We start from the raw sequence: 25,477 nt of genomic DNA on the forward strand, positions 1-25,477 counted from the left end.
GATATTATTTAAAATAGCATGCAAATGTAATCATTTAGACATAAACAGCATGTAAATAACCATGGTTCTCTATTTACAGGAAGAAAGCTCCTTACAGAAACATTCAAAATATACCTTAGATGTAGGAACTGTTGATGGTATTTCTTGCTGCTGGTGACAGGTTGACAACTGCTTAACCAACTCTTGCAAATCTGTGCTCTTTATCTGATAATAATTAGAGCTTGTGTGCTCTAAGTCCCTGAACTTTAGCCTATTGCAGGCAAAGGGGGTGGAAACACAAAACTCTTTTTTTCTTAACCTGAGCACTATAGTTTTAAAAGCATTAATCTGAAACATTCTGAATAGAAAATGCAGAAGGGGAATTTTGGCTTTCTTTAAAAAGATATCATGGCCTAGATCTTATGTCTTCTTTCATGCTGCTTTGTGCTGTTCCAGCAGATAGAGGCAGCAGGGCAGCTGGCACAGCTTACTGCCCAAGGAGCGTGCTGGAGGGAGGAAAACCCCTCGGTGGTATCATACGAGAAGAGCTGTCCTACTTGACTCCTCTTTGTAGCCTGCAGTATGAAATACATGTCAGAAGACACCTTGGGGAGCAATGGGAGGGAAAAAAAATTTGGCTAGAGTAAATCCCAGAGTCCAGACGGGCTTTGTTTACTCTATCACGCTTGAGCCCAATTTAGGGCAGCTTTGAGGTGGCTCCAATTTGTGGCTTGATGACAAAAGGAAAAGGGGAAGGCCAAGATAGCCACCCATCAACAGGATCAGGATACACCCTACTGTGAAACATTCATCTTCAATTTATTGAATAACAGTGTAGAAAGACAGCATGAACAAATTGTGAAGACAAAAATAAGAGTTCAATTACAAAAATTGGAAAATAGTCATAAAACTTCCATACATGTTCCTCAGCATGAATTGGGGATGTGGCTAATTTCAGAAATAATTCTTGAAGTGGACTAGATGAGACCAGGAAATCTGTGTGACTTCTACTATCAGCCAGCCTGATTTTTGAAGTGTACAACAACAATGGACAGAAATTGCCCATAATCTCATAGGAAACCGATTGCTGCACTCTGTGGTATATTTTCATTTTCAGAGCAAAAAGATATTGAGGAGTGTTGAAAAGCTAAATTTCAACACAAGTTCAGAAAGAAAGGGTCACGGTTGCAGCCAGCTGATCTGTTTAAATTTAGTTGCCAAGGCAACAGTTGCAAACTCTTAGGAAATTTGACAGAAATTTTTCTATAATGTATATGCATTCATATAAGTACAAATTGTGTCAGAAAATATAAATGTTAGGATTGCAAAAATAAAATATTTGAAAGATAGAACATACTAGAATTAAAATTGCCTTCTATCAGTAATTCATTACCTTTTTGTCTATAGTTATACTGTAAAACAGTATTTCCTGTGGGGTCATGCATTATTTTCTCAGAATTTTTACATAGTGAGGAAATTGTCAGTTGTTCAGTGCATGTACTTGTACTTCCAACACTCCCCAATGTATATCTAAATGTTGTATTTAGTGCATTTCATTGCAACTTCTTACTAAATACTCTACATCATCATTATCAGTGTTGTAGTGGGAGTTTTATATTAGAGGACCATGGTCTTGAAGTGCTGCATAAACTTTAACAAATTTATCCTAACCATACTCAAAGGGAAGTTATTGCTTCATCTCTATTTTAAAAATACATGATTGACTCTTTAGGAGATTATGAAATTGTCAAGCAAACATTTGTTTGAAGAGGCATGATCTGAATTTTCAGAAGTATCGAGTTTTTACAGCAGTGTTTCCATTCAGAAAACCTCTCCAGTCAAATATAGTTGCAGTCTGAAAGCTTAGCACTTCTGTAAATCTGGCCTCAGGTGTTGCCCACTGTGCATGCAGGAAATGAGAAAGACACAATTAGTAGCCATCTGTGAAATGTTTGCCCAGCATCACACTGGAGCTCGATGGCAGAGGTGGGGATGGAATCCAGTTCTCCAGAGTAGCATTCAATTGTCTTCTCCATCAAACCTTCATTTCTCTTCCGTCTGTCTCCTACTCCATTTATTAACTCCTTGCAGCATTGGCAACAAATGAGGCATGGACAGCAACCTTCACTACTCAGCCCTGGTTCATTCGTGTCATGTGGTCCCACACTACAGACTGGATGAAGCAGTCATCCTGTGGGAGAGGAATGAAAAGTACCTCTGTGAAATTAAAAACTGATATTGTACAGAGAACTGAATGCAGGCATTTTGCCTAGGTTTTGAGTACTTGTCATTACATCCTTAATAATCTTTTACTGCAGGTCTTTCAAGCTTGAAATAGTTTATTTTATATATATGCATGTGCTTTTTTGTGCTTGTGTTTTTAAATAATTTCTGCAATAATGGGAGCTGTTTCTGAATTCATATGCGACCTAGACACACATTCAAAAAATCAGGTATCATAAGGCTTATAGTTGAGGGGTTTAGGGAGAAGTTGACATTATTATTATTATTAGCAGTAGTATTCTAAGCTTTGACTTGAGAGAAGAAATGAACAGTTCCTAATCTGGAAATTGCAGACCAAAAAGAAAAAGAGAATCAATATGCCTTGGGAGTAAATTCAAAAGAGAATGTCAAAATGATAATACAAAGGAAAAATGTTTCAAGAACAGAGCTGTAGTGAATTCTGCTGCTAAATACCTGGAAGGTAATTTAAATATAGAAAGTCAGTAGTTGCTTGTTGTTTATTGTATGGAGCATGCCTTGTTTTCACAGATTTACTCTTCTACTATGAGACAATTTGCTCTGTTGCAGTACCCATCAAGGAGCATTAAGGTCTGGAGACGAGAGACAACAATGTGGGGGTTTTGGTCTCCTTCAGGTTTCCCCGAGGACTGGATAATAATAGATTCTGTGTCAAGAAAATGTTGGGAAAACAGCTTGAATCTCAGACACTCAGATCACTGTTTAATCTAAATCAGTTTGCCAAATGCATTTTGATCAAGATTTAAAACTTGAAAACAACCCCTTAGATTTTTCCAGTCAATAGGATGTTCAGATCTATTAGATTGGCTATCACTTAAGACTTTCAGATAAGTTAACTGCTCAGATAAACTACAAAAAATACCCCAAACCTAGCTGTCGGTGCAACATGATACCCACAGGATGTGGCTGGCGAGCCGTGTTGATGATGCTTGGAGGACAGCAGCAAGTGGAGGTGGTGTGCAAGGAGTATGGCTGAGTTCAGAATATGGGGGTCAAGGCAGTCAGGGATGGGTGGCTCCAAGAGCTGGACTGAAGCCATCGGCATCTCTGGGCACAAAAAAAGCTCTCAAGTACTGTGCTATGTAGGCTGCTTTCTGCCTTTAGGGCCCTTCTGCACTCAGGGTTTTCTGTCAGTGAACCCAGTCAAAGCCGGCTCTTGATGTTTTCCAGCGTCTGTGTAAACAGCATCACTTTCTGATGACTTGTCACTTGCTGGTCCCTTCTGGGTCACTATACTTTTGGTGTGTTAAATGGGGTATTCCAAGTAAACACAAGTGTGCTCCAGCTGGGTTTGCAGCCGAACCTAAGTCCTGCTGCCATCTTCTGAGACCTGCTATGTACTCATTGTCACACAAAGCCATGATATTTGCTATTATTGTTATTTTTAGTTATCCAAAGACAAGGCAGCAGAAGTAGAACATTGTCTAGGATATTTTCTGTAGACACTTTTTATTAAATAGTCCAGCAAACAGACTGTTGCAACAACAGTTATTGTTGCTTATGGCTGTTTAATGTCACCACATAAATAGCAAAATGGTGACAGCACCTGATTATCTGTGTTCTATTACCAATACAAGATGGAAATCACGATTCAAGTCAGAACTTGAATCAACAGTTTTTTTGCACTCTTTTATATGCTTAATGTAGTGAAGTGAAATGAGTTTTTTTTTCCCACATGGAACTTCAGTCATGTTGTATAATATTTCTGGAGGCCTACTTGGTTAATATAATAGTTATATGTTTGCATGGGAACCTTAGGCAAGGGTTACAAGACTTGTTAACAAACCTGTGATGTTAATATGTAGAAAATATGTAGAAAAAGCATGTGTGTATATGATTCATATGGATATATTGCATGTAAATGTTACTGTAACCATCCTCAATCCAAAGGAGAGACAATTAAGTGCTTCATAGTAGTTAACACACTGTGTTATAATTAGGGATAAATTTCAGGGGACATAACTCAAGACTTTTTGTTCTAACTGCTGTTCCTGTAGTCACTTTCTTCCTGGAACAACATATCATTTTTACAGATGTTGTGTCTATAGAGACTATGTAATAGTGACAAAAGGCAACATTAGGAGAATCCATAGGTGAGTAGGATGAACACAGCATTGTTATATTAAGCTTGCACATCTTGGGATCAATAATGTTAAATGCCTTACAGGAAAGTTCTCCATGCTATAAATTTTATAGTTGGATTGTGAATATTTGAGCTTAAAAGAACAGTTTTGATTTACATTTTTCATAGTCTGTATCCTGTGTTTAGCAGGAAAAAAAAAGGGGGAAGGAAAGCCCTAGAGGTAAGAGATTTCATATGTTCTGAAGTATGAATTACTGTTCCATGTAATATGAATTGTCTATTGAACTGAAGTGACTTACCTTTTTGTCTCATAATTCCTGAGGGTAATTGCCATCTCAAGTGGTAGACAAGTAGAGTAATACTAATAGAGATCCCCAGGGAAAAGTAGTATTGATTCACTCTTGTTTACAACTAATATAATGTTTCTTCTTATGTTAAAGACTGTAGTTAATTAATTAATTAAATTCTGTGTATGTATCTGGATGTTCTATTGTTGGTGACCTTGAGACACCTAGGAGCTGGTACCAGAGAGTAAAAACAGTAAAAGAACTGGGGTATGTTAAGTCCTTAACACCTCTTTAACTTTAAGCAGAAACCGTGTATAACCAGCAAAATGACCTGAAGTTTTGATGCATTCAGACCTGAATTAATCTAAATCAAAGTACTTCTGGGTAGTTTGGTATACAGAATAACTGTATTTACTACTACCAATCTTTGTAGTGCTTCTATGGGATTTTGTAAGCTTAACAAGGTTTAGCCGTGACTTCTGGTATCGACGTAGGCACTGCTGGAAATAATGTGAGGTGTCCTCTTCCTGTTTATTTTATACTGTAATGGGGCTTAAAAGTGCTATGCTATTTGAGCTGTTGTTCTTATGGTCAGAGGTCAAGGTAAAGAACTGAGCAGCCCATTTTAAATCCTGTGGTACTTTTGCAAGAAAAGGTACGTTAAATTTAAATTTGTCTTTGATAAATTCCAGTATGAGAAATTTAAAATGTGTTCCTGAAATTCTGGTATGACTTGTACAGCACACCTGTGTTCAGGGGTTTCTTTTTAACTTAATTTTGAATGAATCCAAGAGTCTTGATAGGTCATGAAACTATTTTGACAAACCTCAAGAAAAACTGACCTAAATTATTGTTTTATTTTGGAGCCAAATAAAAGTAATTTCTCAGATGATGTGAGTGTTCAGATGTTTCTGAGCTTAGATTAATTAAAACTGATAAGTTTCAATAAAACCACTCAGTGCTTGGATAGACTAGTTTCATCTGTAGTTCCCATTAAATACCATGCTGTATGAACACTGCTGTTTTGTTACAGAAGAGAACGTCCATAATTTATCCCAGATGTGATGAATTCATTGTGTTAGACAGCAAGCCACTAGAAAAATTATATTTCCCTCCCCCACCCCCTACTGTAAGCATTGGACATCAGGGTTACACATTTGCCATCTGTAGATGCAGAGTGTATTGTGATTTTTGCTGTATTTTCTGTTAAAGGTGTATAAGCTAACTGAAAATTTTAAGGGCATACAGGAGCATGAAAAATGTCCCTTTTCAATCTTAACTGCTACACCGTCAGCTTAGAACATTTATTGAGTAAAGCCTTTGGATACTGAAGAATCATTTTAAAAAATAGCATGTGTAGCTGGTGAACCTCTGTCAATTATTGGACATTAGAGTCTATCCCACGCTCATAATCACCATCTTGGGAAAATGCCCAAGAAAAAGCACTTTGGCTACCTCTGCTGTGCAGTTATCATATTATGAAATGCTATAAAAGCAGTTCTGGATTCTTATCAGTCATCACCATCCACCAGTCTTGAAAGTATGTCTACTTTGACTTCAGGCATTTGTGGGTGCGTCTCTACTGCACTGATAGGCTTCCCCAGGAATCCAGTTTCCCTGGCTGGTGCCTAGTGGTGCTGGTAGGGTGTGCCCCATCTGGCATGTGTGGGTGAAACCTCTCAGGAGCACCCACCGTCCAAAGTGTGTGCAGACAGTTTGGATGACTTGCACCTTACAGTGACCCACTTGAAATGACCCAATTCTGCCAACACATCTCTCTGAAGGACATATGGCATGGCCCACACCATCCATCTCCCACTGCTGCCAGGATGCTTCCCCGCATGGCACGCTTCTTTGGAGAGTCGCTCTGTCCAAAGCTAGGGGGAAGATCTATGCCTTCCTTTCAATATAGTGTGTACATGCAAAACAGTTTTAACAGAGCTATCCACAAAGCCATGCGGAAGGTCAAGGAGGTCTGTTCTGAAGTAATACGGCTGTTCATGGAGGTAATCCTCTTGCAGAGGAGATCCAGAAGGAGGAATCCACAGTGAGCTACAAGGATTCATCTGGACCATACCTTTTTTTTCCACCCTGAATGAAAAGGGAAGGCCTGTGTAAATAGCCTCTGTTAGGAAACCCACACCAGCCCCTTAAGGAGTAAGAGAAGCAGGTCAGTGAATCCGTTTCTGGATCATCTTATATTATGAATGAGTTGAAACTAGGTGAGGGATCCTGAAAGAGGACTGCAGGATAGAGGTGAGGCAGTGACTATGTGAGGGTTGTTCCCTGACCCAAACCTCACGTAAGTGCTCTTGTCTTCCAGACCAGTATATGGTTTGAAAAAGATAAAAATAAAAAAGTTAAGGAATACTGGTAACCTGTTCAAGGAGTGACAGCCTTTTTCATCTTTTTTCTTTCCAAAATATTGCATATTGAGAACAAGGGTTTATGCCGACTGTCATCTCTTTTCACTCTAGTGCAGGGTGAGGCTGCAGAAAAAGTAGTGCCTCCTTATTGTGCACTCATTGCTTCTGATGACACAGGGTGGACTTTAATCTGGAAATAAGAGGTGGAGAGCAACATCCCAGGTTACAAATGCTTCAGAGAATGTCTCAGGCTGCCTAGGGTAGAAAGGGAGGCAGTAACATAGGACCAGCAAGACTGTCATGCCCTTCTGGAATGGTAGCTGGAGGCTGAGATCCCTCAGCATCTAAACTGGCTCTGGGACATAACACCATAGGTCTCTGGCTACCAGTGGTCAGGTCTGGGAGGAGATCAGCCATCATCTCCTCTTCCACCACAGCTGTATTTTCTCCCAAACCGTGTAACTGCACTCTCTGGACTGCTGAATCTGAGTTCAGCTGTGTGATCATGGCTTGACCTGATGCCACACACATCTGAGCATGGATGAATAATCTGCTAACAGATGTGCTCTGAGTGCATGGCTCATATTTTGTAATGATGTAATGTGTAATGGCTTATAATTTTGATGCAAGGACTGAAAAAGACACAGAGGGGATCCTAGTAACTTGATTTTTGTTTGAGATAGCTAGATGATCTTTCAGACTATCAGTGTTTCCAAGGAATGCTTTATTTTTCAACTTCCTGTAAGGGTGAAGACAAACATGGTTTGTATTTATGTTCCTTTTCTGTGTTATCTGCCCTTCCATGGAAATAGCCTCTAGTATAAAAGTAAATCTGAAAGGATGTTGAGGGACCTTTTTCTGTGGCTAAGTGCTGTATTTTAGAATAGTACCAGTTTGTATTGACAGTAAATAAAGGTGACCTGTATAAAACTGTTTCATAGCTGTGCTTTGAATATTGTGTAGTGGTCCAGTAAGGAGAATAAAAAATAATTTTATTTATGTAATCTGACTGTGTTTTGAGTAAGATATCCTAGTGTCACTGTAAAGGGACTTACCTTTTTATAAATGTTCTCTTTTGTATTTTTGTTTTGTTTGTTCTCTCAGCAGACAGATAAATCCATGCAGTGCTGCTGAAGGTAGAACCTCTTTCAAGGTTAAGTAGTCCCTTTGCAAGGCCAGTACAGTTTTCTTGCACTTAACAAGATATTTTTTATAGTTCATAACAAAGCGTTTCTATGGTTTGTAACATGTTTTCTGGATTTACTGCCCTGTATGCAAGTGCGGTGGCCCCCAGTGGGACTTTGCCACTGCAGGAGCTTCCAACAGGGACTTGGCCTGGCAGCCAGGGGGCTATGAAAGGTCTAAGACCAGGAGCTGCCAGCAGGATTTGTCTTGCCACATGCTAAGCTGAAGCCACAAAACATCATGGGCTTCAAGTACCTCAACTTTCCAAGTGCTTTTGGCCCAGCAGCTGAACAGCCAAGATTGTGTGTTTGCATGCCTCTGAGTGAGTGTTGCCCCAGGATTCTGCACATCTCCTCTTGAGAGGTAGATTGCCTACACTCAGTAAAATTAAGATGACTGTAGGTTGTATCTGACTAGTTAGGACTTTGGGTAAAAGGAGAAGAGACAACAGAGACGAGGAACATGCAGGAGAGAAAAGGAAGAATGAATGCGGGGGAGGGGCAAGAGCACCTCCGTCCAGACTATGTGGTGGCACCATGGATAGGGAAATATTTGGGCATCATATAGGTGACACTGTACACAGGCCCTGTGGTGAATGAGTATGTGGGCAGGCTGGTTGCTGTGCCCCTACTCTTCCATTCCTCCTCCAGCACCTTGTGCGGGCCTAGCCTGCCAATGTGATGAGTGAGAGAAGGCTGGGGACGGTGTGTGCATGAGGCGGGGACTTCTTAGGAAGTTCCAACAGGGGAGTCTTTTGTTAGAAAAGAATATTCATCCTGACACAAGCTCACATGAGCTAAGGCAGTGCAGGGTGTCCTATGTTTTTAGGAGAAATTATTTTTGTCTGTGTTTGGAAGGGGGAAGGGTACAAGCAGGCCCTTCTCTTTTGTAGACAGTTTAAAAAGTAGCTCAGAAGAAAAGCACTCTTTTTGTGGTATATTTATGATGTACAAGGTCTTTTTATAGGTCAGGCAGGGAAGCCTAGCAAGGGCTGGTGGTGGAGTCAAGAAGTGTTGGGGGATTTCTCAGTATCAGATGATGTACTGCTTAGGCAGCTGGCATGAAATGTGCTCTTGGCTAAGGTTTCCTCGGTGCTCTGGTGATCAGGAGAGGCCTGAAAATAATGTGGCAGTAGGAATAGGTGCCCTGATGTACCTGCCTACATCCTGGCATGTCCTGGGAGGAACATGTGAAGTTCTGAGGGGTGACAATGTTATGTAAATAACTTGCCTGCCTGATACTGCTGTGCATGAATCCTCCTGGTAGCTGGGGAGGGTCTGAGGATCAAAATGGAGTGGAACTGTCTTCTCTTAATGGCTCCAGTCCACAGAGCATATTACCTTTACTGTAGTCCTACAGAGAAACCTGGCCACTTTAATTTACATATGAAATATAAATCTGTTCCCAGTTCTTCTCTACCACACAACAAAAATGTGTTTTGATGAAGTTACTACATTTTTGTAGTCTTGTGTTCCTTATCTTCACAGGCTATTTTTCAAATCAACTTCTTAAAAAAAAAAAAAAAAAAGAAATGCAAGCCTACATCTGTTTCATTGTTTTGTGGCTCCATCAAGGGCATATAGCATGTTTAATATTTGCTTAGATTGGAGGTACTAGGTTCCAGCTGCAGATAAGTGGGATTCAGTGAAAACTTGCATCTTTTGGCGGCCATAGTTTTAATAGTAGGTGGGGTACAGAATGTGTCCAGGATGTTGCAGCTGGGATAATATACAAGACAGTCTAACCCATTGCCACTATAATACCTCCTCTGTACAGCCAAAGCTGATTTTTAACTGTGTCAAGACTTGTATAACTTCTCATGCCAATAGAGTTACTGAAAATTGAATTATAGATGGGGAAATAATACAGATTTATTTACAAAGGGTAACCTTACACAGAATTTGTAAGTCTCGATTTTTAGGTTGCAAAATCATTAGATTTGTAGCAATCTGTCTTCCCATTGCTTGCCTTTTAGCCTGCAGAAGGAAAAAAAACTAAAATAAAGCCCTCAGGCACTGTCAAGGGTTGCAGCTTGCTTCTCTGATCTTATGTAGGGTACTTTGGGACTGTAGAAGGGTTAGGAAAAAAATTCTGAATGGCTGACCTGTTCTGTTGCAGGCAGCAAGATATCTCAAATTCAGAGAACTGCTGGCTATACAGAAGAATCCATGTTTTTTATACGTGTGTGTGGATATGGTGAATATGGGTGTCTCAGTGGCTCTGCTTTGTAGCAACTGTCTGAAAGAAAATATAAGCTCTCCTACTACTGAGTGGTGGAGATAAAGGTAAAAGCTGTCCAGTAGAATCCTATGTGTTGGAGAGGAAGTTTTATGAAGTCTCTTTTCTATGTCAGATCTATATCTGATGGCCAAATGTGGCAGTATCCCTGTGGTATATCTCCTGCGACACGTTAGTTATGTTTCTGTTCCTGCATGCCCTGATCCTCCTGACTAGTTTTTGATTACACTTTCCAAAGCCCTTCTTCTCTTGATCCTGAGTAAGTAGTAATTATATTTAACTAACAATTCACTGGTATTATTTAGAACATAGTGTAAGTTTATATAATTTTTTTAAAATGTTGTGCACTTTAAATCAGCTATGTTAGCTAAGGAAACATAAAATGAAACAGACTTGGGCTGTATTCTTAAGAGATGGAAGGATTTCTTTATCAGGCCTTTAAAAATTTTAAGCTGCACTTTTTATTATAGTACTATACAAGCAGTGTGAGCTATAGCATATGAAGAAAGGCATGTAGAAGCTCTCAGGAAGATTTACATGAGCGTTATTAGTGGACCAGTGAGTGGTCTGGAGTTCTGTCAGTTTGAAGGTTTTTCCTATTACTGTAAAATGGTTTTAGGTGGGGTGTCAGAAAAGGACTGATAAACAAGTCACAGTCTTGTAACTGTGCTTTTTTTACAGCTTGTGTTGTACAAGGAGAAATTGATGGACCTCTGATAATTTATATCTCAGACTTGTAATGACGTGATAGTGTTTTATTTACAAATGTTTAATCTTAGCCAGTTTCTCCCATGGAAGAGAAAGGACTACTTCTTTGGGAATTTACTAGCACATACTATTATCTATTATTTTAATAGTGCTTAAGCTGATGAATGGTATGTTTATTATCTTTATATTACTGATTTTGAAGTCTTTCTCAAATAATTGATTTTTCATAAGGGACATATAATGTAGACATGAGTAGCGTTGTCTTCTATATAAAGAGCTGTAGAATGTAGCAATGCAGTGTGTTGGAGCACAGGTTTATGCTTCTAGACCAAGTGGAGACCTGAGTCAGTAAGTCTGTACCAGAAGAGTAAGTTCTAAAGTGAATATGCCTACCTATGTCAAGAAGCACTAAAGGCACATTAAGTAAGTAAATTGGCAGCCAGGAAATATTAGCTGTGCCTCACCACACTGAAAATGTAACTCTGCAACTTCTGAATCTATGTGGGGTTATACGCTTGCCATGGAATTGTTCCCCTTCATGCTGCTGGTCTGTAAGTCCCTGGCTTTTAAAGATCGTTGCTTTCCACTGTTTCCCTGTTTCTCTGTGAGAGTGCTTCTCTCAGTTCTTTAAGTGTCTAGCAAAGGTGTCTACATCAGCTGGATCAGATGGACTGGAAACTTTTCTACATAACCCTTAACACGCTTTTTTGTTTCTCTGTCTCACACATTTAAAGTTCATGTTACTTATGTTAGTTCTTTCTACTTCTTGTGGTTTCTTTTTACCCTTGGTGTCTCTTTCTGCTTACATCTGATTTTGTGCCTCAGATTTCTGGTTTGTACACCAGCTTCACAGTATTGTTTTATGCTTTAGTAATTGCAGGCTGGTTTCCATTTTCTGATATGTTTCTTTCACATGCTTAAAGTTAAAGAAAACTCATGAGGTAGCTAAGGTGGCATCTACTGCTGTACCCCTAATTTATGTCTCCTTTATCCTTCAGACTTGTGAGATGATCAGTCTTTTGATCCTATGCTAAGTTAAAAGGTTTCTGCTTCAGGGCAAGCTGAATCCCCTACCCGTACTATGGTGTGTAAACCTCACACTGTGACCTGTCTTGCTTACAGCTGGGACCAGTTTCTCTGCATCTGCCTCTCCAGCATCCCCAGCAGCAGCAAGCAGCAGCAGCACTGCTGACCCAGGGGCAGCATGGTGGCAGGGGTTTCCTGGCCATCCCCAGCAGCCTGGTGGGCAGGCACAGATAGCTCCCCACTGCAGAGGAGAGGATGGGTCTCCCCAGGAGGTCCTGAGCATGGAGCCTGTAGGAGGTGTGAGATGAGCCAACAGTTACTACCCCCAGCAGAGTGCATCAGCTTGCCTACCTGGAGCTGAGCTAAGCACATTCAACTGGGAGGAGGAATGGAATTAGTATTCTTTCAGAAACATGAAATCCATGATAAGTTAGCTATTGTTACCTTTTGTTTCTTTTTTTCTTTTTTTTTAAAGGTAGGAAGAATATTCAGAAAATAATGGGGTTTTTTGAGAAATAACTGTGCTGTCCAGAATGCAAATTTGAGTGGGTCTTCTTTGCCTTTTGTGCTCATCTCACTGTATCTTGATGTGCTACAATAGCTTCCTGTACCCAAGATGGTAAATAAGATAAGTAAGTGTTTAGCAAGCTCATGACTTGCTATGCTGAGAGTGAGCAAACAAACAGAAATCGTAATCATTGGGTTAGTCCCTTTCTTATACAGAACATCAAAACCATTCAGTTGGCTGAGACAATTTGTGGTCTTTTCTAAATGAGCTGTTGGCTCTCTTTGTAGTAAGCTGTCATTTCTTCTTCAATAGACTCTATTTATCATTTGGGTAAAAGAAGCTAGGGGAGAAAAGTTTTAAATAATAAACAGTTTTTTACCTTCTTATTCCACAGTGGATTCTGGTAGTAGTCATTATTATTTTTATTAATAGAATTTAAAGGAACTTAGAAGAATTGTTAGAAACTTCTTACCTTTATCCAAAGAAATGGGTTGGACACATTGGTCTTACTCTACCTAACAGGCAAAAAAAAAAGTCACAATCACTGTTTGACTAATGCAGTGATGAAAGTCCCAGGCCCTCAGCTGATTTGGGTTTTTTATTTGTTTTCTACATCTCTGTTGCTGTGATATCAAAATAAAATGTTAATTAGTGCACATATTTTAGACAATTAAAATTGCTTTTTAATTGTATTAAAATGTCACAGCAGTGTGCTTTAAGTTTTAGAATCTGACAGATTAACAGCATTAGATTAATACCTGGTTACAGTAATTGGATATTGGTAACAGTGTTGTTAGCAGAGAGATCCTATTAACTTGCTTACGGAGCTGCTTTACATGGCTAATCCAATTTGGAGCTTAGCATTAATTATAGCAAAGCAGAGATGAATGGATATTGGGTGCAGCACCTTTCTGCAGGGAAGGTAGTTCTGGTGGGATAGTGTTAGTTAAGTCACATGGATACCAGAAACATCTGAGTTTGATAAGAGCATACCCAGATAAAGCTAATATGTGCAATCATGGTGCCTGGAGGTCAGGATTGTCTGTACTCCCGGAAAGGAGCAGGCTCCACAGGGGTGTCCATGGTCCTTGCCACAAGGTGAAAGAGGAGGTGATTATAATTTGCATCTACGAGAATGCAATGCAAAAGTTTGTTTGCACACTTTTATTCTGTGTTTGTGCGTAGTATGCTCTAGGTGTTTAGTTTTCTGTGTGGGTAGAAGTGTGTGCTGGCTCGGAAAAGGTCTTGCCATTTGGACAAAAGGAAGGAAACAAGCCCCTTAGCCTGTCATGCATGATATTTGCATACAAAATTTGGTTGACCTTGTGCTAAAGTTGCTGAACTGGTTGACGTAAGTGAAATCGGGGTTAGCTTGCTTTCCACTCTTGTATCCCCTCTTCTATATGAATCTGTAGTCTGCATGTTAAAGAATATGGCTGTAAGAGTATTATTTTGCTTTTACCACAGTCAAACCAAAATAGATGGGAGACTCTGGTTCAAATACTATAAAGTGAAAGAATGGCTTAAACTCTGGTGTTGCACTTCTGGGTTGAGTATTTTGGGTTTTTTGGATTACAGTATGGTTGTGTTTCTTGCTTAGCGAATTTTCACTCATGTTGGGGTTTTTATTCAGAGCCTCTTTCTAGGTGAAAATTTACAGCAGACAGATTATACACTGAAAAGATTTACTCATCATATTAAGTGAGGTAAAATGTTAAAAAAATATTATTGCAATATTGTTTTCCCTGAAAAGTATAGGATGAACAGAAAGGTGGCAGTAATTAAAACTGCTTTTCTATGTTCTGTGAGGCTTTCAGTGATGAAAAGGCTCTTAACCAAAACCCACATTTAAAGACTTTTGTAGCAGAATTTACCAGCTCATGAAATGGTATAGCACATGCAGTGTGCTTACACTGAACATCAACATGAAGTTGATAGTCAAGTAAATTGCTGATGCTACAGCCTTTCTATTTTCTCCTTTATTTCTTTTGCAGACTCCCCAAATTCGGCCTCTCGCTCAAGTCCTCCGCACAGATCTGTTTCTGTCTAAACTGAGTGCTCCATTTTTCTCCTGTACTTTTCCTGCAGCATCCATTTATACTTACATTTAGTATTTCAGAGCTGACAGAATTGGGTGTTCATGGAAAACATATGCAAGATTCACCCGGCAAGGATTTTAAATGTCACAAGGTGAAATTATAACACTTTTGAAGTCAGTGACAAAACTCCCTTCAACTACAGCAGGACCTAGATTTTATCCTCAATTTTTAGGCCCAAATAAGCACTTCAGACGTGAGATTACCCACTTTGGAGGTCACAGTTAAAAAAATCTGACAAACAGCAAAGTAATGGCTGTTCCAGAAAGTCAGCAATTAGATAACAGTGAATTAAAAACTGTGTTGTGTATTCTCACCTGCTTGCCAAGGTCATGTTATGCTTTCAGCTTCTAGGCCAGTACTGATATATTACAGACCCATGCAATGGTATGTAACCTTCTTTATATTGCAAAATGCAAAAGAAAGGGGAAAATGATGTCATCATGTTCTCCTTATATAGTGCTAATGTGAAGTGACCAGGTTATTGGAATTAAAATCAGTTTCTGTCCTTTTATAATCAGATAAGGAAGTTTAATGATTTTATGTAAATATTGAGTGAAGCAGAAATGCAGGTTTTAGTCAAAGTGACTTGGAGGACATGCTTTCTTTCTCCCTTCCCTGCCCCGCACCCCCGCCAAGACTGTTAAGTAAATGGTACTATCAAGTAAACACGCACATTTCAACCATCCATACCAAGCTCTCAAAGCATGAAAGCACAGGCACAGTTTAATTACATTTATCCAAGAAATCCCCAGGCTAGAAAAATAAATAGATAAATATACAACAGTAATGAGACTGTTTCTCTCTCCATTAATATCAGTGGAAACGTGTGTTTATGGACATAGGAAGACAGCCCCCACCTGCCACTGTATAACATCATCAGTTTTTATTCAGGACTCACAAAGATGTTTCATCTGACTAATCTCTTCAAGTGTTCCTTTTGGAGGGCTGAAATATTTGTCACAAATCTTCAAAGTCTGAATGACTGATTTATAATACTCACAAAACTTTTGTTTATTAAACTAAGTCTGGCAATACTACTTAGTTCGTGCTCTCCTGTTTTCCCTTGTAGACTTTGCTGTTGAACAGGAGAAATAACGTTGTTTGAAATGAGATAGCAACGTGTGGTGTAGTGGTAATAGCTACCTCAATTCAGCAGCGTGGGAGAGCTCCTTCCCATCCAGGGCAGAGGAGGCAAATCGCAATGCTTCCTTGCAGGCTCCCTCGGGTAACTGGGGCAGCTTGTGTGATGCCAGACTTTCTGTGAAGTGCTAACCACAACTCAAAGTGGATGTCTTTTCATGCTGATGTCCTGTTCAGGTAGGAGTTAAGCACCTGAGATCTGTTTCTGTGAGTAGGTGATACGCCTTCTCACGAGCTGTCACGGTGACCTACACAAGCACCATCAGCAGCAATGATTCAAATGTCAACAAAATTAGGCAGCAAAGGAGCTTCATCCTGGCCTTTTTGTTTGCTGCTGAGGATTTACGTACATAACACATCTGGGATCACAGTACCTTGGCTCTCAGTTGCCTTGGCAAGCAGGCTTTGCAATGCGGTTGACGTGCATAGAATATATGGGGAAAGACCACTTCTGAGCTGTAACATACGAGGGAAACCTGTGTTGCTTGAAGAGATATTGCTTGAAGTAGGCATACTTTCTGTAATCTGTGTCATGCAGGTGGTGTTGCTCAAAACTGATGGAGTCAGCACACAAATGGTGTCATAGGAACATTAAAAAAGAAAAAGCTAGGAAACTTTTTAAAGTAATAAAAGTCAATTTCAGGAACATCCTTTTATAGAGATGCTATATAAGAAATAAAGCCTGCCAGACCACCCATATAACCTTTCTTGAGCTTGGATGTACTGCTTAGGTAAGAGGGAGTATAATGGTCATCTGTCATAAATCCACTCGAAAATCTATCACTATACGCTCACCAGATCGTTGCGTTGGGTGTCATGTTGCTGCGCCTGTGTGTTTACAACAGTCCTTCATCAGGGAGGGCTGTGGCCCTTGCTCTCTTTTAAGGCATGCTGTGACTCACAAGTCTCTCACTGCTACAGAGCCTACTTGCCAAGGTCTCAAAGATCAGTATTTCTCTTTCCTTCCCATTATAACCCGATTGCAAATTTTGTGAAAGTTCCGAAATCAATCATTCTTCATTTTAGATAGCATAAGATGTGCATACATCTATCAAAACACTCATTTGAATACTTTACTTCACTTTCCTCAGTACTCTGAGGTGTGTTTAAGACACATTGGCATTCTTTCAGGGACAGTGGCTGGTCCTACGATTAATGATTACAGTAATCTCATTTTCACAGAAAAACTTGACAAAACTGAGTTGACAGTTCAAACCTTTCAGCATGCCCTCTGTTGTGCCAGAGAAAAGGTGCTTGTCCTGTATGTAGGTGAAATGAGGGACAAGGAATAAGTGAATGCTTTTTTTTTTCCCCTCCTTTAAAAAAAAAAAAAGATATCAGGAAGCCAGCGGTGCAGAAATTTTATAGTGAAAGGAATTTATACTAGTACATGGATTCCCAAGTTCCACTGAAGATCAGTTGAATTCCAGTTGACTTAAGGACTGCACTGTAGCTGCATTCCCATGCTGGACCTGATGAGAGGAAAATGAAGTTGTTGACCATAATGTCATGTGGTACTCAATGCTTGTGAATAAACTGGATGCTTTTCCAAAGGCAGGCTTACAGGCTTCCAAAATACAAAATATGATCTCATTGTCTTTTAGCTTGAAAAGGTGGAGGAACAAATCTTCTTTAAGGTTCAGAAAAATATTTAAAAACAAAACAAAACAAAACACTAAACTCAACCCCAAAAAACTCTCAAAACAAATCAAGATCTGTTTCGTAAGAGGAAGAGCTAGTATAATGTACCTTGTATCTGTAAAAATAAATCTCTACTGTTTAAATGGGAGAATTATTTCAAAATAGAACTTGTTGCAAAAATCCTGGATGTTTTTGAGAAATTCATTCTCCCAGAATATAGGGAGGCAAATAGTTTCCCACTTGCCTAATCTGGAGGCTGGCACAAACTTTCCACCCCTCCCTTCTTTAGTCTTGGTGTTATGATGGAGCCCCTGTTGTGCCAATGGGCTTCACTACATTAGGGGTCAGTCTCCAGTTATGTTAAAGGAGTTGCATGAACTTTGGCCACAGTTTCTCTTCAGTTTTGGTGATAATCACATAGATGTATACAAGAGCAAATTTTACTATTACATTAGATTGCATTTTAAACCTAATGGACATAATGTGCTAAAGTCACAGTTAGGACACATTGTGAATGCATTCAGTAATTGTGGTCTGCAGAAGCAATTCTGCAGAAGGGCTGTTCAGCTTTTGGTTTGAAAAATTTAGCAAAGGTTTCTCTAAAAAACACTGAGAGAGGCTGAGGAAAATGTCTGGTATTGTAGTGTCTAATTTGGGTTTCTATCTTGGTTTCAGTTTCTTGGAGAGAGAACGGGCACCTTCTGTTGTTGATGTTTGGGTCAAATTGCATTCATCCTTTCAGGATTCAAGTGTTTCTCAAGAGTGTTTGCCTTCAGGTGTGGTTAATAGGCTCTTTCTGTGTGGTGGAAGTTACCATAAAATTTGTGCTTTTTCAGATATCTTCCTAAAGAGCCTCCTCAACCTCAAATGCCTTTCTGTGTACTAGGAAGAGAGATGAAAAGATGAAAGTGATTATTTAAAAAGAGACAATAGAAAAGAGTGGATATATCATTCTCATTTGTGTTATGCTGTTGTTTGTTGTTGTTGTTTGAGGGGTTTTAATAATTTGTTTAGATATTTGTGGGTGTTGGGGAAGGAGACAGCCTTTTTATTTTGCCAGCACACAATGGTTTAGCATTGCTGTGGTCTGGCTCCAGAACTGCAGGTTCTGGGATAATCGTGGCAACAAATAATAATGATGCTGAGAGTTTGTCCAGATGTTTATCCTGAGGTTAAAATCATATCAACAATACAACCAGACATTATTTGTTTTGTTTTGTCCTCTTTCTCCTAAAGCAATGACATATTATCACAAGTCAGGACGGTGAGCAAAGGATGTCCTTAGCCATTCTCTTAGCCTATTCAGCAGTCCTTTTGCTCATTCCTATAGCTTCTCCTTACAAACTGGGATTACACTAAAGAACTTTGAAAAGCCTTTATTTCATAAAGTGTTTCATGAATCTGAAATTAAAGCCTTTTCTAGTAAGTCTTCATATCTGAATTAATGAGAAGTAACAGGTTAATTTTTTTTTCCTTTACTGTATTTGAGATATTGGCAGCATTCTTTAGGAAGCGTGTTGCAGAGTTCTGTAGCTGACTTTATATAGAAATTTTCTGGGTTTTAGAAGAAGGAAGAAACCCCACCCCCACCCCGAAACTGTCATTGTCCATTTACAAAACATGCCTGAATTGAAATGTTTGTCCAGAGAGAACATGGTTGGCAGCTGCATAAAGCTTAATTACTCTTCCTGCAATTGACTGGCTGTTTTGATTTTGCAAAGAAAATGCCATTCCTCTTTGCATAAACCATCAGGAGGGCAGAACGCAGTAGTAATGTTGCTTTCCTTCTCCACCCCTCCCACTATGTCTGGAATGGGGGTGCTACACAGAAAATCATCATCTTCCCACTTGCATGAAGATCCCACTCCTCAAAGGTGCTGATGCCCTCCTGAATGGTGGTGAGTGGTAGCAACATCCACGTGACATCAGCAAGGATTGCTGGCACGATGCAGTTCTGGAGAGGCACTTGATGTCATCTCCTGCAAGATAAGTCTAAGATCAAAGATGAAATCCCCTCTCCCTAATTATAGCAATGGCAAGCTTTTTTCTCATGTTTCTATTTTGTAGGCTGTTGGTTATGAGAGTGAAAACAAGTGAGATGTTTAAAGGAACACCTAGCTGTCAGAACAGTATCTTCCCTATCAAAATATCCTTGGTTTACTCTCACATGTAAATGACAGATTTAATTATAATTTACCATTAAAATGGGGGGGTGGGGGGGAGGAGGGAAGGTAGGTCCTACCACCTGCTAAAAAAAAAAGCTGTTTCAAAACTGAAGTGAATAAAAATGGTACTCTTAAAGTATCTATACAGCCTTTTCTTCTTTTGCCCATTATGTCTTGTCATTAAAGACATAGAATAACCTGAGATGTATTTAAGCAGACAGGAAACAACCACCCCTGCCATGTTTTGAGAAATTAAGGTACTGTAATTTGGTACACAGTAAGTACATTAGACACTATGTGTCTTGAAGTAGAGATGATTTACACACTGCAAATCCACATGTATCATGCTTTGTTTTTCTGAGTTACGCTTCATCTTGCATTAGCATAATTGGTCCTGAATCAGGAAACACTTAAATGCATATTTTACTTTATCATTTGGGGGGGAAGAAGAAAAAAGGATTGGTACATCATTCGTTCTGCACAATACTGGCTATTGAACTTCCCAAAACCATTCCTGTATAGAGTGAAATAACGTAGGCTGGCAAAAGCATAGCTTCCCGTCTAAGTTTAAAGAAAAACACAAATGCCTTACCTCTAGGAAGTTACGAATATTTTATGGTTACCAGTGTAATAGTAGAAGGTGCTTTCCAGGCATGTTTGTTAGAGCTGGGCTGCTTCAGTCCATTCCCTTTCACTGCATTATCGAAGTCTTGGGATACAAATTGCATTAAAACATGAAGTCTAATTTGGCAGTGTTTCTTTAAATAAATAAATAATTTCTTTTTAATAGTGTTCAAAGAGAGGATAAAAATGTTAAGATAAGGTTTTTAAGGAAGAAAGCTTTAAAAAACCCCAAAAATGTAGACATATGTTAGTATAATCTCCGGCATGAGTAACACTGGGTTGTTCATGCAAATTGAATGTATCTGTATCTAGGAATGACAATGAGTTAAGATAGCTTAACTGTTCAATCAGGCTTGGAGCCAAGTGGATTGAGAGCAAAACTGACAAAAAGTTTACTGAGCTTTTAAAATGTCTTAATCTCTAATAAGCTATAGTATTGCTATTTTAGGGGTTTTCTCTAGAAAGACAATGATACTGAATTTTCAATTGGTTTTTGAGAGAATACAGTTTAGTTACTGACTCCAGGACTTATCTCAGGGAGGGATCTCGCTGTGTTTTGGGGAGCTTTAGCACTGATATAGACTGGGCAATAAACGTTTTTTCAACTGCTTTTGACCTCAAAGGGCAGTCTGTTTTACAAGTGATAAGTAAGAGGGAGACATTAGATGGGCAACAGCTGAATTCATCTGTTGTTAAGACTCACTAGCAGAAATAAGAAATCTTCCTTCAAGTCTTGTGCAATGGGTAGGTTCTGTGGGGCTGGGGCCTCTGAAAACCCATGGTACTTCTTTCTGCTTGGTCAATTTTCTTTGTTGTTTGGGATTCTTTGTGCTACCTTGAAGATAAATGTCTTTTTGGCCTGAACTAAAGTATCTGCATCTGTGGCGAAAGAGCAGTTTCTCGAAAGAACAAAGTCCAGTTGTCACGTGTAGGGATATCAGCTCTTGTCACCATTGCTTGAAGTGCTGTGGCCAGCAGCTGGTTGATAATCAATCTGGGATTTAAACACCTGTGCATCCACCTTTCAGAAGAATTCAGGGGTGTTTTTTCCACCTTTCCTTCAGAAATATCACCCTGGATTCTCTTTCTGGTTAAATGCATCCCCTGTAGGAACAAGAGAAAGGACATCAGAGTAGAGAATAGAAAAGTGGGTTTCAGCTTTTACACTTTGCTTCCATGTGCTGTAGTACGAACCTTTGCAGTGGCAGGTGTAGATCACAGCACCCTCAGAGCCATCCGGTCTTGAGATCAGGCAAGTTGTGCTCCTCTGGAGACTGCAGGATTGCTGCAGCAGCAATAGGTTGTGGCCGGCATCTGACCTGCATCCCTCAAACAGCTCTGTGCCTCTTCCCTTTGCAAAACCTAGCATCCCACTGGGCCCATGAAGCTTGCGTAGCACAGGGTTGTTTCATCAGCTCTATATTCCATGCAGAAATGCCTTCCCCAAGGCTAAATTCTGTCTGCCTTCTGTTCCAGGCCAGGAGCAGATACAGGGATAGCAGTGGATGCAGGGCAATGCTCCAGTCTAGTGGAAAACAAGCTCTAGTATGCAAAATAGTAAACTGTGTTTTGCTATTTCATCTGCCCAGGCTCATACAGTGACCAAAGATCATTATGGCCTGAGTAAATTTACAGCAAAATTGTTGTTTGATGATGAATAGAGATGTTATTTTAAATGTGTGGAACTAATTCCCTATATATATTCTCTCTATGGTTTTGGTATTTTAAAAATCCTCAATGAATCCTAAGTGTGTTGTTTCTGAACCCAATCCACAGCCACTCATGACAATCTGAATATTAACACTGACACACTGAAACCTACTGATTTATCTATTCCTAAGAAAATAATGTGTGTCTGTGTTTGATGACAGTGAGGAGAGCAACTCACCATTTTCTCTTACTCCCTGTCACCTTGGTGTTTGATTAATGCAGGTGAGGCTTGACCTTTCAGCCCTGGTATGGCCTTCTTAAATAGGTTCACAATTAATGTGCTGCTTCAGAACAGGGCTTTTTTATTATTATTGCACATAAACTCAGGGTGGAATGCAGCTGAGATTTTTGAAGCATATTCACCAAAGTTATAAAAAGCCACACAGACTACATGCCCCAGTTTGGGTATAAAAGAAATGGCCAGTAAAATATTTCGGTGGAGCATCCCTGCAATCCTGTGATTAGGCTGACTTCCATAGCTACAAAATCCTTCAGTGTGGTTTTCCTATTCTTGTAACAAAACAACTCGACTTTTCTGGCTTATGTGGCTGTTGCACATCTCAGCTGTATTTCTGCCTTTTTGATTCACTCTTGGAAATTTATACTTCCTGCAATTTCTTCCAAGAGAAAATAGATGTGATAAGGGGGTGATCCCGTTGGCTTATCTTCAGCTCCTTTTGCTTATCCATGTATTTACTATTTTCAGAAGAAATAGAAAAAGTAACCAGCTAGAGCAGTGGGGTGATTTCCAGATTAGTTTTAGCCCACACCAAAACGTCTACAACCCTTGAGCTGAAGGCTCTTGCATCACCAATTTCCCTTTCTTCACAGCTGGCCATATGCAATGGGAAGGTTCGTAAGTAGGTTTTTATTGTAGCTGCCTTTGTTCCCTGATGCAGAAAGCATGTCAGAAAAACAAGACAAGGTTATCAAAGCACACGACAGGGCTAGCTTATGCGGACACCAGTGGCTAGCCCTAAGAAGGAAATTGTGGGGTAAGTACAGGTGGCCTTTGAGCTATGACAGGAGGCTCTTCACCCAGTGACCCTCTTACCTCCTTGGTCAGCATAGCCCCTGAAGGTGGTGTCTGAGAGTTGGGTCTTTGCAGACAGACTGCAAACTAGAGTGAAGGTGGCAGAAATGTTTTAAAATATATTGTTTATTTACAAAATAGTTTTAAATTTATTTTTAAAAAACACATTATCATATGATCTTTAATTACATTTTTTATTTTGGAAAGTCAAATTTGGAAAAAGTTCTAATGACTAAAACATAGTAGCATTTAATTTCAGGTGAGGAGGAGTATTTATTTTTGCCTTTTTTTCCCCTTCATTACAATAATAGAGGAAGAAAGGAAACACAGATTGACCTAAAAATCACAAAAACATAATTGTTTAAGTATTTTTCACTTATTTTATCAAAACAAAATTATATTTATTTAGCTCTAGCTTATCCCATATTTCACAATGAGTCCTTGGGTACCTTTCCATAACCTTTGACTTTTATGCTTCAGTGTTCCCACTGAGAAGAAACAGAACAGTTTATTGTTTAGCAGGTGGGATGGTTTGGAGTCAGTTATGCTGGAAGAATATTTTGAAGACAAATGAACGGTGCAGCTGGGAGAAGACTTCTGAAGGGAAGACTGTGGGGACATGCTGACGTATCCCCTCCCTGCTGCTAAAGCTGTGTGTTCCCCTTTATGTCAGAGGGATATTTCTTTAAATGCTGAGAACAAACAACATTCAATTTAATTTTTTTTTTTAAAGAGATATACATTTTAAAATTACTCTGCAAAGCTGCAGTTGTGTGGAGCAGTGGGGAAGAGGAGCCGAGAAGGTTGTAGCATTTGTTCTCTCTCCTCCTTAGACATCCTTTGTAACCTGTGGTAAATTGCTTAATCTCAACACCTTAAGCTTCTGTTTGTTAAAATGTGGATAACGTTGTCACACTTCACATGAGGTAAGAAATTGAATTTATTCATATCTGCAGAGTGTTTTGAAATTCATATAAATTAGGTGTTATAAAAATGCAAAGTATTCTTTCATGATAGCAATTTAAATATGAAAACAGCATTACAATTTAGCTCTCTACCTTTTTCCTTTACAAAGAGGAGCCTTTCCTGCAGAGATTTGGTTCATCCTAACTGAGGTGTTTGCACTGGAGCACCTCCAGTCCTGCAAAATATTTTCTCATGAGATTGATATTGGTGAAACTGTTACCTGGCTTGGCTGTGTTGGCATATGGCTAGGAACTCAGGTGCTGCTTCACTTACAGTAGAGACAGCCTAAGTGCATTGCACCTTCCTATAATTTTTCATGTATTTCCCCCTTTCTGTTTTGCATTTCAAAGGTCAGCACATCAGTTTGGCAGAGAGTGTCTAACTGTTGTCCAGACAGATGGGTTAAGACTTCTAATGTTTAGTTTTAGTTTTATTCTTCCAGCTTAAAGAAATGGTTGGCAGGGAAATAGATGACCTGATAAAATTTTGTTGGGTAAGTTTATGATTTTATATTCCCTTACAAAGTGGTCTTGGGACATATAGCTGTTACTCCGGCATAAAGAGGAATTTAAATTCAAGCTTTACTCAGTCACCTGTCATTAGGCTCTTAGGAGCGATAGAGTCTTGCTGCAGAGTGGCGTTTTTACCTTATTTCATCATTATTTAAGAGGGATGAATAGCATGCCTTCCGGTAAAGACAGGAATAGCTGTGAAAATGCATAGCCCAATAGATAAAGCCCTTTCTGCAGGAAGAGGCCAGCAGGTCTCTTGTTGCTTCTGCCCTTCACAGAGATGGGAGGGTTGGCGTGTACCTTGGATTCTTCCTTTTCTTCATGTACCAAGTCGCTTCTCTCTTTCTGTCCCTTTGAATTTTGTGGTGTTTCTCAGGCACTTGTTCTGTTTCAAGAGAAAATGCACCGAGGGACCCAGTTTAGACTATTGTATTGACCAACAGTGAATAAGCAGAAGGTTTGAACTGCTTCTGGTAGGTGGAAGTTAAGCCTGAAATCCTTCACCTGCTGCCAATAAGTTATTATTGCAAAGATGCATATTTCTTTCTCTTCCGCTGTGTTTCTGCTCCTCTACTTTGCACTTAATTGGGTGTTGTGAGCTTGTGTCAGGTGTGCACTGAGCTACTCCCAGGATATAAGTGCAGTGGCACGTAGTTAAAGAATTCTAACTAGCCTTATGCAGTGCAAGTGCTGTGGTGCTCAGGTTGGCCAATATTTCAGTGCCTGCAGTCACGTGCGATAACAAAATGTCTTGTAACGCAGTATGATTTTCATAATAGTTTTAGGCAATTTTAGATGCTTTGGCATATAAGTGTCTGGGCAGGAGGTTTCTCAACCTGGCGTGTAGGACTTACCAAGCCAGCTAAAATCTGAATGGCTCTTCTGTTTGTAGGTCTTCAGTCATTCTGCGTGAGGAAATAGTACGTATGTATGTTCATACAAATT

General features: G+C 39.5%; 1 protein-coding gene and 1 long non-coding RNA gene across 2 annotated transcripts in view; one reads left to right on the plus strand and one right to left on the minus strand.

Annotated features, from left to right (window-relative positions):
• Positions 1 to 25,477, plus strand: part of GRID2 (glutamate ionotropic receptor delta type subunit 2) — a 743,546-nt gene that overhangs the window by 290,407 nt on the left and 427,662 nt on the right. The window lies entirely within an intron of this gene.
• LOC135313277 (uncharacterized) lies at positions 18,452 to 21,230 on the minus strand. The gene is made up of 3 exons (XR_010372897.1): positions 21,015 to 21,230; positions 20,280 to 20,396; positions 18,452 to 19,501 (listed from the first exon to the last, which is right to left on the minus strand). It is a non-coding gene; the product is annotated as an uncharacterized LOC135313277 (long non-coding RNA).

Source organism: Phalacrocorax carbo, chromosome 4 (assembly GCF_963921805.1).
Source record: "Phalacrocorax carbo chromosome 4, bPhaCar2.1, whole genome shotgun sequence".
In the NCBI taxonomy this organism is placed as follows: domain Eukaryota; kingdom Metazoa; phylum Chordata; class Aves; order Suliformes; family Phalacrocoracidae; genus Phalacrocorax; species Phalacrocorax carbo.